At 37.7% G+C, this 8,606-nt stretch overlaps 1 long non-coding RNA gene across 1 annotated transcript; it reads left to right on the top strand.

Moving 5' to 3' along the window:
- The first annotated feature begins 5,927 nt into the window (after nt 1-5,927).
- LOC103588276 lies at nt 5,928-8,085 on the top strand. Its single transcript, XR_550297.1, has 2 exons — nt 5,928-6,180; nt 7,778-8,085. It is a non-coding gene; the product is annotated as an uncharacterized LOC103588276 (long non-coding RNA).
- The last annotated feature ends 521 nt before the right edge of the window (nt 8,086-8,606 follow it).

Raw genomic sequence — 8,606 nt, 5'->3', positions numbered from 1 at the left:
TGGTGGGAGCTAAAAATAAATTAATTAATTCACTCACATACACACACAAAAAAGAAATCTGGGGGGGGGGGAGAAGAAGATATAATAACTACAATCTTTTGAAGTTGTTACAACAAGCAATCGGAAAGGACATTCTTGGGAGGGAGGGGGGAGAGGGAAGAGGGAGGGAGGTTTCGGTGATGGGCCATAATAAACTACATTGTATATTGACAAAATAAAAATTAAAAAAAAAATGCAAGGTACAAGACAGTGCTATGGTGTGCAACTATTACTGTAAAACAAAAGAGAGGGTTAATATTTGTGTGTACATACACATATAAAAACTGGGAGAATATATGTTCATTTTTGATTATATATGCATAAACAAACTGGCAGTAGTGGTTATATATTTGGGGCTGAGGAACTAAACAGGTGAAGGATGAGTGAGACAGACTTTTCACTTTCATGTCTTTTTCACTTTAATTTTTAAATCATGTAAAAATATTTATTTTAAAATGTTTAAATGTGTGGGAATTTAAGCTGATTAATCAATGCTCTTGTCATGTGATAAGTATTTGACATAGTTCAGTTCTGTGTTTCACTGATTTCTGTTAGACATCAGTAGAAAGAAGTTCTGCAGCTGGAATAGGATGGGGAAGCTGAGGCCAGCAACTGATGCCTAATGACAAACTAATAACATGTGAGCGAAAACAAAATTAAATGAAAGGAAAAATAGAATATGAGATGAGCAATCTCGAATGATTAATATACGATTTTATTAGAATATTTAATTCTCTATCTTTAGTTCTGTACATACTGAAAGTGAAATACGCAGGGTTGAAAGGAAAGCAATAAAAATTAACTAGAGCCTTTGAGAAAATAGGCCTTTGAAGAAATGCTGAAGGAAGTGGATCATTTGAATTGAAAAAAGAGGCAAAAGACCATTTACCTATTTATAGTGAACATCAAAGGACTATTTGGATACAGCTTTCCTATATTTTCACAGAGATTGCATTATGAACTGTACTCACAGTAGGGCTAGAGGAATTTCAACTACAGTATTTATTAAGAAACATTATGATTAGAAGTCTGAAGAAAGCAGCACATTAGCAAGAAGAGTTGCAAATCGACTTCCCTAAATATTTTTTTCTAGAAAGGTGAAGTGATAGGATTCTAAGTCTTAGAAGCTGAGCTGTATGTCTTTTCTTTTTTTTCTCTCCAATTTCACAAAATATGCCTTAGGAGTCAGAATTGGGCATGAAGTCTTGTCTTTGAAGGAAAAATCCATGCAAGACCAAATGATTAAAAATTGACACATTGTTAACTGGGATCAGTTTTTCTTTTTTTAATCCTTAATGTTAATTGGCAAAGATACTTTGATCTTTTCTCTAACCGGCCTAACTTTTTAATTTAATTCAGGTGATGGAAAAGGCAGTGGACATGATCTAAAAATACAAATAATAATGCAGCAAAAGACTGTCTTTTCCTATTCTTTTAAAAACTATACAGTAAGAGAAAGCATATGAACTGAAAATTCTAGTGTTTGTTTTAAAGCTCAATGTCAAATCAGCACGTTGATCTCCCCAAACCATCACTCACCGTAAAGAGATGCCAACTTGCTTTCTGGTTACCACCTAACTTGGTGTTACTTGGTTTGTATGCAAACCAGAGCTACATTAACCTCATTGTTCAAAAATAGTTTTTTCAGGGCATTTTCCATAATATACTTCAGTTCAGAACGTTGCTTTGCCTTTCACTTTCCCACAAATGCCAAGCATGTTCTCAGAAATCTATCAGGACTTTAAATTCACATATCTGGTCATGTTTAGCCATTTTCTCTTCTTCTTGGTCATTTTATCTTTTATCATATAGCACCAATTCTAAAATTTTACTGAACATGAAAATCTCCTAGGAGCTTGTAAAGATACACGTTCTAGTTCAGTTCTCTGTTTTGGCACCAAAAAAACCCCAAACAAAATACAAAACAAAGATGTACGTTCTTAAGTTGTACCCCTGAAGTATGATTCAGGAAATCTGGAATAGGCCCAGGTATCTATAGACCTAGCAGTGTCCCAGGTGACTCTAACTCAGAGGTTCTGTGGGACGGTGCTATGAGAAACAATGCAAGAGCGTATGGATTGGGGAGGAATCTCTCTGGTAGTGTATGTTTTGCTTAAATGTTGGAGAAGTGTCTAAGACTACAGACTTTTTTCTGAAACAATAAGAAAGCTTCCTTCATGGGTCTAAGAACCATAATCTTCTAGAATTCCCTGCCAGGCTTTTTTTTTTTTTTCCTTTTTGTCTTTTTTTGTGACCGGCCACGGATCGCAACCCTCAGTGTCGCGCCCATGCCGGACCGGGACCAGCAACGGGATCACAACCCTTGGCGTTGCTCCCGCCCCTCGCTCAGCCAGTGAGCGGCCGGTCTGTATGTGGGATCCGAACCCTCAGCGGGAGCGCCCCTGCGCTTCCCAAGCGGCGCACTGTAGGAGTGCGCCACTGGGCCGGCCCCCTCCCAGGCTTTTGTCTGAAGTTCTCCTACCAGCAACACTATTTCCTCCCTTCCCCCCTTTTTTGCCTCTCATAACTGAGGCATTCACCCAGGCCCATCCTTGGCTTTCTGTTCCTGTCTCCACAGATATTCTCTTCTTGGTCACGCTCACCCATGCTCACCCATGCTCACCCATTCCCCTTCTTTAAACCATCATTCGTTCCTTCATTTGCTGAACAGATACTTAGGAGCACACCCACTGTATGGTAGGTGCAAGAGCTACGCTGTAAACAGTCTCCACCCAACAATTCAAACACATTAGTCAATCCACATTTATCAGATGAGCTTTTCTTCTGCTCCTGCAATTGGCACAAGTATTCTCCCACTCAGACCTTAAAGTCTGGTATTACCTTTGATCCTCTCTCTGCGGTGGCCCCTAAATCCAAGGGTCACCAGTTCTGTTGACTATGCCTTTGACATTTCTCTTCACTCTTCCTTCCTTTCTGTTCTCACTGCCACTACCTAGTCTGGGACCTCGTTTTCTCATGTCTAGATTTCTGCAATGGTTTCCTTACCTTTTCTTTCTCCTTATACAATGCAGTGTGTAGAGCCCTGAAATATGCATCCTGAAATATTGCTCTCATTCTGAGAAGCTGTAGGTACAGCAAAAAACACACTGTGTGTTTATGGTCAAAGCCAGTTAACACCTTTGGCTCAGCATTGTCATCTGTAAAATAAAGATCACATCTCAAGTGTTGTGAGAATTAAATTAGATAATATATATGAGGTTGCTTTGTGAAACACAAAATAAATTTTATACTTGTATGTGATAATTATCCGGCCACTTTGTCACACAGGAAATGCCTTACCATATTCTCCAGCAATTTCATCCTTAATTCCCTGGCTCTTGAGCTTTCAATATATAATAGCCCTATCATACCCTCATACACGAGCTTGTTTCCATCAGTAACTCAGCCTGAAGACTCCATTCCAAGTAGACCAGGTTATCCTCTCTGGCTCTTGGAACACAATCCTCTAATTTCTGTTTCATGTGTTTGCTGGTCTTTCCCCCCTGTCTGGACTAGATTCTGTTTTCAGTGCTCTTCTTCGTTTATCGAAATCCTTCCATGCACAACTCAGTTTCTACCTCCTCGTTCTATACCCTGTTAATCCTTTCCCCCACAGTGCATAAAAGCAACTCAGTCTTCATCATGCAGCTTGACAATTATATACCATTCTACCACTGTTCTTATGTGTACAGCTCCTCGAAGGGACTGACTGAGTCTGTACCTTCTTTGGTATTTTCCACAGGGCCTAGTATAGTCTTTTCTCATGTGGGTGCCATCATTATATGAGGGTGAATCAGTCACAATTACTTAGTATAGTTTCAACGTTGTTCATTCCAGAAACGACCAATTTTGGTTATTCCATCCAGCAGCCTGCAGTGGACAAAGCCTATGATCCGATCCACAAAGATTTTTGATAAAACGTGATCAGTTTTATCAGTGTCAATGCTGGCTTTAAAATTGAGCTTCTTACTGTTCTCAGAAGAGTCCCCAATCTGTGAAAATCAGATGACACATTAAACAGTAATATTTCCTTGGTTAAACTCCAGTAGGAAATTGAATACTTTGCTTTTCAACAGTGCCCCACCATAAAGGTCAAACTTGTTGTCCTTTTAAAAATTTAAGCAATAGTATTGCAACTTTACAGAAAAGATGGTTAACATTTATTTATACATGTAGTGATTGGGCTGAGACCAAGAGCACTTGATAAATGTAGGAAGCCTAGACAAGTGAAAATGAACTTTATTGTTACACTGATCTCATCATCAGTTATGTAGGTGTGTAGTTCTGAATTCCATGTGTTCATTCACAGATATCTCATGACATTGAAACGGACAGAGTAACAATTCATGCATTCAACTCTCCAGAGCTGCAGGATGATGTGGAAGTGAAATTTCTCTCTTCCATGAGTAATCATTAAACATCCTCTGCTATTGTTCTTGTCTGGTCTTTTGAATGATTTTGGTTTGGAATTTCCTTTGCTGCAACTCCCAACAAGGGAGAAGACAGATGTCAACCCCTAACCAGGGAAGGGGAGAAAAGTCAAATCTGCAACTAATTTTTTTAAAAGAAGAACATATGCAGTTTTAAAAGTTTTTGCTCATTGTTTTTTCTAAATTCTGTACAATTTACATGTATTAATTTTCAAATACAAAAAAATCCCCCAAATACTAGAAAGACAAAGGTATGATTTACTGTGTAGCAATGATTCCATTTTTGTTTTGTATCTTTAAAACACATTGCTCCCCATAATTTATAAAATACTTTAAAATGAGGGAGATTTTACTTTCCCCTGAATTGATATCATGTTATAAACAGTATTTATTAATCCAGTATTTACTTTATGAAAAATGAAAATGTCTTCCTTTGTCATTGCTTGAATGAGTGTATAATTTATATTGACCATTCATAAAATATATGTCTGAGTATTATTCTGTATATAACAAATTTCTAAGCCCCAGTAGTTTCGATTCATTTTCCTATTAAATCATCGACTAGAGCTGCCAACAAGTAACTGTGTTGGTCAATTTAAAATTTATTTCCTGTAACCTTCTTCATCCCCTGCTTGCTTTCTGTTGGAGGAGAAGCTACTAAATATTGAAATGGTAAATGTATTAAAGCAAGTGACCTGGGTAGTTCCCATATCGAATGTTGCCCCTTGAATACTGGAGCCACTCTGAATTCTTGCTCAGTGGTCGCTAAGCAGAAGCAATGGTGGAAAGGTCTCTGGCCCAGCGGACCTTAGTAATATCCAGCCTTTGTGATTATCCAGGTCTATGAGATGAAAGGACTTTAAAAAATTTTTAGGTATTTCTATCATCTTCAATAATTCAATATAGCTGCTCCTTGTAGAAATAGGAATGTGTTATATTTTCCTCTAATTTGCTCTTGAGGTCCTTCTCTGGAGAGTGGCCCTGCTCTGACAGGGCTCCAGGGCAGGTGGTCATGGAAATTTACTGTGTGCCTTTCACGGGATACTTCTTTATCCTGGCAGACGGCCGAATGCCTAACCTCTGACCCCGTGTCCTTCTCTCAGGAAGCTTGTTTATATTCGTAGACACCCTTGTGACTTTTGTCTGACCTGTGTCCAGTTTATTTCTACCAAGATAGCCAGTCTCTAGGAGAGTTCTGACCAGGAGGAGAGTTAGGTTCTGGTGTTTGGGTCAGGTGAGACACAGAGAAGGCAGCACAGCAAAACACATCAAATAATAGACACAGTTTTCTATTACATAAGATCTCAGAGAAAGAAGGGCAGCATGCCTCACAGAGCCAACGAGAAGTGGGGAGCCGTCCAGGACACATGCCCTCAACTAGTGAGTGGGGAGCTATAGAGGCCTGAGGGTCAAAGCCTTTGTTGGGGTCCAGGTTCCCCATGGGGAGGTCTGATTGGTGGGCTTATCCAAACAGGCATGATTCCACAGTCATGCTGTGGCTGAGAGGTGGTCACTGCAGCATATCTGTGGTATGGGGGTCAGTTTGATGTCCATAGGGAGGTGGTCACCGTGAGGTGGTTGCATAAGGCAGATACCTGACAATAACCATTTTTTCTTTTTTTATAAACCACGTCTTTTTAGGATCTTCCTAACTCTATGACAACTGTCCACTTTTCTTCTGGTTTCATACATCTTTTATAGAAGAGAACAGGTATGGATATACTATAATCCAATAGAAGCAGCTTAATCTTCAAGTCTGAGGGTAAGGTGTAAGTCTTTTGCCGATTGTCATAGTCTCAATTTATAGAAACCAAGAAATCCTCCAGTTACCATTCTCCATTGCCTTACTGGTTATTTAAAAAAATACAGCTCTTCTTGAGACCCACTGTTCCGTTATCCTCAAGGCCCAAGCCATAGGACTGTGTTATAAGTTAAAAAGTATTATATCTTGAGTGTGGTAACAAATTCCTCCCATGGAAGTTTAACATGAGTCTGCTCAGTACCTTGAATATGGCAGGTCTTCAGTGAGTGTGGATTTATTAATGAACGACCACCACCAAATTCTATGCTAAAGTAGGGCGTGATCTAGGGAGGCTTTGGCTGGTTTGAAAGCTGATTGACACACTTCTATCTAGGGCAAAAGTTATAAGACACGATAAGTATTAATGAAGACAGCTAAAAAGTCATTAATAGTCTCCCATTTAAACATGATTTCCTAATTGAATTGGAAAAACTTTTAAACAATTATTATTTAAGTAATTAAGTAAAAATAATTATTTAGTTATTTATTAATTATTAATAGTTTGGAGATTATTATTCCAAAGAAACTTCTACCATATCTGGAAACTCATTCCTGAGTCTAGACGTTCTCTCCACTTTAAGGAGTATTTGTTATGTGGTAGTGAAAAGTTGAGATTTTTGGTATCATACCATACGATACAAAAGGAAAAATATTTTAAAAATCACCAAGGTGAGAGTTGAAGAAGTGGTTATGACTGAACGTGCCCTGAATTGAGAGCTGTTGTTAAGTCCAATCCCAGTCTCTTCTTCACATCTGCACTGGCAGCAGCAGCTCATTGGACATCTTGTCCGCACACTTGGAATGCACACACATTGAATGGATTTTGATAGAGTGAACTTTGGATTTGATAGAAAATTTTTACCAATTTTTTTCCTGGATGTATACAAACAATAAATTTGACTCATAACATGAGCGGAGTCCCCCAAATAGAGAGAGTTGGGTGGGATTTCATTTGGTGCTACTCATCAAAAGAGATTCTTGCTAAAGGATACACTTTTTTCCTTTAAAACTACATGTTCATATTGGAAAAACAAGTTGGATCACTCTCAATTTTTCATCTTTCTAAAGATTTCTCTAATATTCAAATTTACATACTACTTGGTAAAGCTGTTTATTAGTTATGAGATTGTTGTTTAGCCAAAAATGCCACCTTCATTTAAAGAGACACAGTATTTTATTACTGGGTTTTAATACACATCTGGTCTCTGGCTGATTTCTGTCACATACAGACATTTAGATATTTTATTAAATCTGGATGTCATTAACTCCATAAAAGGCAATGGTAAAAGAATCAGTTGTTCCTGATGTGTTTGTTACTGAAGATTAAGGTGTTTTGCGTCTCACCAGGGAGGTGGAAGGAGTCAGGTAGGACACAGAAAAGGGGCTGAGGCACTGATAGTGGTGACCAAGTCTTTTTCATTAAAGCTTTAACAAGGGCGCCCTATGCATAGCTTTTCTGTTAGCCCTGAAATAAAATGTAATGATTTTATTTTATTATTCTTCCTAGGCTTTATCTACCAAGAAATGAATTGGATAATCTCCACAAGCAAGAAACGTGGAAAATTTACCATCTAGACTTTGGAGCACATTTCAAGAGAAATGGCCTAATTATGTTATAGCTGGTAGCTGATTAAGCATAGTTCCCCTTCTAGGATAGAATGATATTACATATTTATATCTACTGCATATTTATACCTTATGTATTTCCTTGCTACATATTTGTAGCTTATATATTTCCTTGCTGGCATACCTATATTAATATATATGTATGTAAGTTCTTCAGAAAACTATTAAATATGAACAGGTAAAATGTCAGTGGTGTGTTTTGGGGTTTTCTTTTTTTGAAGGAATGTGCTTCACAAAATTTCCATCTTGTATTTAGATGAATTTGGAACATAGTACACAGGAACATTAGGTATTATTTTAAAGAACTTTGAAATAATGGAACTTTTATATCAAAATAATTGGGATATTTAAAAATTGTGATCCTCCAATATCTATTTACTTATATATATATATATTTATTTATTTATTTATTTTTTATGTTTTTTAATTTTATTTTGTCGATATACATTGTGGTTGATTTTGGTGGCCCCTTACCAAAACCACCCTCCCTCCTCCCTCTCCTCCCTCCCACCCAACAATGTCCTTTCTGTTTGCTTGTCGTATCAACTTCAAGTAATTGTAGTTGTTATATCATCTCCCCCCCCCCGTTTTTTTTTTTATTGTGTGTGTGTGTGTGTGTGTGAATGTATTTATTAATTTTTAGCTCCCACCAATAAGTGAGAACATGTGGTATTTCTCTTTCTGTGCCTGACTCATTTCACTTAATATAA

The sequence above is a fragment of the Galeopterus variegatus genome, unplaced genomic scaffold, assembly GCF_000696425.1.
Source record: "Galeopterus variegatus unplaced genomic scaffold, G_variegatus-3.0.2 Scaffold545, whole genome shotgun sequence".
NCBI lineage: Eukaryota > Metazoa > Chordata > Mammalia > Dermoptera > Cynocephalidae > Galeopterus > Galeopterus variegatus.
The sequence above is the reverse complement of the archived record's forward strand: the minus strand, read 5'-3'. Positions and strand labels throughout refer to the sequence as shown.